The sequence below is a fragment of the Eriocheir sinensis genome, unplaced genomic scaffold (assembly GCF_024679095.1).
Source record: "Eriocheir sinensis breed Jianghai 21 unplaced genomic scaffold, ASM2467909v1 Scaffold100, whole genome shotgun sequence".
Lineage (NCBI taxonomy): Eukaryota > Metazoa > Arthropoda > Malacostraca > Decapoda > Varunidae > Eriocheir > Eriocheir sinensis.
The window spans coordinates 700,810-705,587 of NW_026110297.1; positions in this window are offsets into that span (position 1 = coordinate 700,810).

The window sequence follows — 4,778 nt, forward strand, 5'->3', positions numbered from 1 at the left end:
GGGTCAGCATCCCACCCCGACATATAGGCCAGGGTCAGCATTCATTCCCTCTTGCATGTCATTCTCTTTCTCTTCCTTATTCCTTTGGAGGTTTCTTTCTCCCTTCCATTCATCTCATTCCGCCCATACATATCCTTTATTCCATCTAAATATTCTTGGCTACTCACCTGGCTATCTACTACTTCCCTTTGCTATCTACTTTACACACTCCCTCCGTTTCTTTATTCTTTCTATTTTTCTTCCTTCCTTAATTCCTTTTCTTTCATCCTTCCCTTCCTTCTTCCCTCCCTTTTATCATTATTCATAAAATAATCTTCCTTTCTTAATTCTCTCTCTCTCTCTTTCTCTCTCTCTCTCTCTCTCTCTCTCTCTCTCTCTCTCTCTCTCTCTCTCTCTCTCTCTCTCTCTCTCTCTCTCTCTCTCTCTCTCTCTCTCTCTCTCTCTCTCTCTCTCTCTCTCTCTCTCTCTCAAATAACAGAAAGAAACGAAAGATAATAAGAATGTTTCCGTCCGGCGCCTCAATTCTTCCTCCCCTCACACACACACACACACACACACACACACACACACACACACACACACACACACACACACACACACACACACACACACACACACACACACACACACACACACACACACACACACACACACACACACACATACACACACACACACACACACACACACACACACACACACACACACACACACACACACACACACACACACACACAGTTTTTTTGTTTGGTTTTATTAGTTATTTTTTTAGATTTTTTTTGTTTTTGCTCCTTTTTTTTTACTGATTTTCATTGTTTTATTTTTTATTTTTCTATTTTTTTGGTATATTTTTAGGTGTTGTTATTTTATTACTTTTTTGTTATTTTGTCTTAGTGTAGAGTTGATTTTTTTTTAGTTTTTTTGTTTTCGGATTTTTTCTTTGATTTTCTCTTTTTTATGCAACAACAAAACAAAAATGAAAGAAAAGAAGCACAACTCCGCCCCGCGCCGCCTGCCCCTGGCCTGCCCACTGCCTGCTGCCTGCTCGTGTTGCGCCTGTCGCCTTGAGCCTAGACGACGACGGTGCCTCCCCTCTCCTCCTGCCCTCCTCCCCTTCCTTCCTAGCTGTCACTCCTTCCCTCCCCTCCATCGTAGTCCTCGGCCTCTGCCCCCAACCTCTCCTCCTCCCCCCTTCCTTCCAAGCTGTCACTCCTTTCCTCCCCTCCATCTTGGTCCTCGGCCTCTGCCCCCACCCTCTCCTCCTCCCCCCTTCCTTCCAAGCTGTCACTCCTTCCCTCCCCTCCATCTTGGTCCTCGGCCTCTGCCACCCACTCCTTCTCCCCCCTTCCTTCCAAGCTGTCACTCCTTTCCTCCCCTCCATCTTCGTCCTCGGCCTCTGCCACCCACTCCTCCTCCCCCCTTCCTTCCAAGCTGTCACTCCTTCCCTCCCCTCCATCTTCGTCCTCGGCCTCTGCCTCCACCCTCTCCTCCTCCCCCCTTCCTTCCAAGCTGTCACTCCCTCCATCTTCGTCCTCGGCCTCTGCCACCCACTCCTCCTGCTCCTCCTCCTCCATCACCCGCTCCTCCTTCTGCTTCTTTTCTTCACTCTCTTCCTCCATCTTCCCTTCCTCTCCCTGTTCCTTCTCCTTCTTTTCTTTGTTCACCTTCCCTTCTTCTTCCTGTTCCTCTCTCTCCCTCTCTTCCTCCTCCTTCCTCTCCTTGTCCCCTCCCTCCCCCTTTCCTTCCAAGCACTCCCTCCCTCCCTTCTCTCCATCTTCGTCTTCGGCCTCTGCCCCCCACTCCTCCTCCTGCTCCTCCTCCTCCATCACCCACTCCTCCTCCTGCACACTCCGCTCCGTGTACTCGAGGCCCTCGGCCCGCCAGCCTCGCCTGGCCGCCAGGGCGTCCAGCTCCTGCCGCCAAGCCGCCTCGTTGTTGTTGAGCGCGGCGAGGCGGCTGCGCCACTGCTGCACCATGCCGCCTTTCCTGGACTGGTAGAGGCGGTACAGGAACTCCCGGTCCTTGACGGGTTTGGGGACGTCCATCAGGTTGAACCTGATCTTGCGAGGCCTCGAGGGAAGCTCCTCGGCCTCGGCCTTGATCCTGTCGGCGTTGAGCTGCCGCACTCGTTCCCGTCCCTCGGCAAGCCGCTTCTTTTCATACTTCTCCAGCTCCCTGTAGCGCCGCCGCCACTCCTCGGCAGTCATGCCGCAGCGGCACTCCTCGCAGGCGATGAGGTAGATGAAGTGCTCGGCACACTTGTACTCGTTGGTGGCCATCGAGGCGCCGTGCGTCACGGTGTGGTGCCCGAGAGTGGTGTGCTGTGCGTGCATGTGTTGGTGCTGGCCTTCCAGCGTGCTGCAGCACAGCCTCTTGGGCGATGAGATCTGCCCCTGCTTGGTGCTCGGGAATTTCTGTTTCTTGGATTGGGGTGGGCGTGGGTGGGTGTGGTGTACAGGGGGATGTCGAGATTCAGCACTACACCTCGGTTTGGGGAAACTGTTTTTGGGTAGCTCGGAGTTATTATTGCACCCCCCCGAGTCTAGAGGTGGTGGTGGCTGCCCGAGAGTCCTGTGTGTGCGTGCGTGCGTGCGTGCGTGTGTGTGTGGTTCTGAGGCTCGCTTGGCCTCGTGGATCAGGCACGGGATTTTGATTTCTTGAGATGGAGTCACCCTGTTCTTCTCTTACCCTACATAGGGTCGAGATTTACCACATCACCTCGGTTTGAGATATGCCGTTTTAGGGAGTTCGGAGTTCACATTGCATGGGGCGAAATCTAGAGCTAGTTGCTCCTTCTGTAGGGAAGATCGCTACGGGAGCTGAGTGGCTGGGTGATGTTAGCTGATTGGCTGGATGGAGGGAGGGTGATGTTAGCTACGGGAGCTGATTGGCTGGGTGTAATCTTCGCCTCGGTTTGCCTGTTTGAAAAGCCTGTCGTTTAAGTTGCCGGGGTATTCACGGACTGTTTTGTGACCCTAGTGATGGCTGTACACGCCTTCAGCATCATGAATGGTAAAGTCACCCGTGACAACTTGGCCAAGCTTCTCCGCGGCCTTGGGAAATAGTCGTAATGGCAGCCCGATACGTTTGATTAAAATAACGGCCCTGTGGGGTAAGAAGTGAGCATTTTCTCCCTTCAATAATTGTTTACTCCGACCATCTTAAGTATTGTGCGAAATATATGAGTAATAACACTGGTATTTGTCACGAGGTTACGGCCGTGACGTCACCGCCGGAAGAGATAATGGAAAGGGAAGGAGAAAAAAATGGATATGGAAGTGGAAGGAGAGAAGAAGTGGAGGGAAGAAACTGAAAGGGAAGGTGATAAAGGAAAATGTAAATGCGAGGAGGAAGAGAAAGAGAAGGAAGGAAAAAAGGGAGCTGTTAGTGGAGGAAGAGAAAGATAGAGAAAATATTGGGAAAGTTGCGGAAAAATGTGTGATTGGAGAGAGAGAAAAAAGTGTAGGGACGAGAGAGAGAAAGTGGACGATAGAGAAAGTTAAATGCTGGATAATAAGAGAGGCCGGACAAGGGGACTGAGAAGGAGAAAAGGAACGGCAATAATGGAGAGAGGGATAAAAGCTGAGAGTGGAGGAAAAGGAAAAGGGAGGAAGTAAAGGAGAAAAAAAGAAGTAAGGAAGAAAGGGAGAAGGGAAGTGTGAAACGAGGATAGAAGAAAGGAAGGAAAGAGGGAAGGAAGGAAGGAAGGGAGCAAGAAAATAAGAGTTTAAGGGAGCGAGGAAGGAAGTAAGGGAGAGAGACAATAAGGAAGTAGGGAGGTGGAGTAAGGAAGTAAAAAGTAGGACTGAAAAAGGAAAGTAGCAAGAAGTGATGGGGAGAAGGAGGAGGAGGGGGAGGGGAGGAGGAAAGGGGGGGAGGGAACGGAGGAAAAGGAGGAGAGAAAACATCAGACGAGAAGGAAGGGAAGACAAGCGAGGTGTGAGGACAGGAAAAGGAAGAAGGGAGGAAAAAAAGGTATCTCTAAGATAATCTCTCTCTCTCTCTCTCTCTCTCTCTCTCTCTCTCTCTCTCTCTCTCTCTCTCTCTCTCTCTCTCTCTCTCTCTCTCTCTCTCTCTCTCTCTCTCTCTCTCTCTCTCTCTCTCTCTCTCTCTCTCGCAGCCTTCGTTTGTTTTCTCCTCTATGACTTTTCTGTACGACATGTAGATTCTCGATCTCTTTTAGCTGGCGAACATGTGTTTGCCCCGAGCGATTTACGTTATCATCTATTGCTCTCATCATCTATTGTGTTCTCTCTCTCTTTCTCTCTTTCTTTCTTTCTTGACCGTTCTTTACCTCGCGATCTCCCGGCATGTAGGTCAGCAAATTTGTACATCACGATTACTATTTTCCTTTCATAGTCCACTGCCAGACAAAGGCCTTTCCTAGTGTCCTCCTCCTCTCTGTCTGGTGTTCGTGTACGCAATCCTGCTCAGGTAAAGTCTCTTTGTATTCATCTTCACCTGCTCATCTGTCTCCCTGACACCTACAACACCTGGACTCCCGGTCTGTTACTTTTCTTCACCTGTCACCACTTGTACACATGACTTAATTAGGTGTGTACCTGTTTCTTATTACACACACACCCTTATGCAAGAGTTAACTAGCATCTTCATTCTTTCATCCCCTTTGCTGGTGAACTCCTGAACAGCTTTCCTTGGTCTGTATTCCCTGCTGGCCATGACTTGGCCTCTTTCACAAGGAGAGTACCAGGACACCTCTCCTCCCGAGATTGATGTACTTCTTTTGCCCTCTCTTTTGTTGGAGCAGCGTCTAGCGG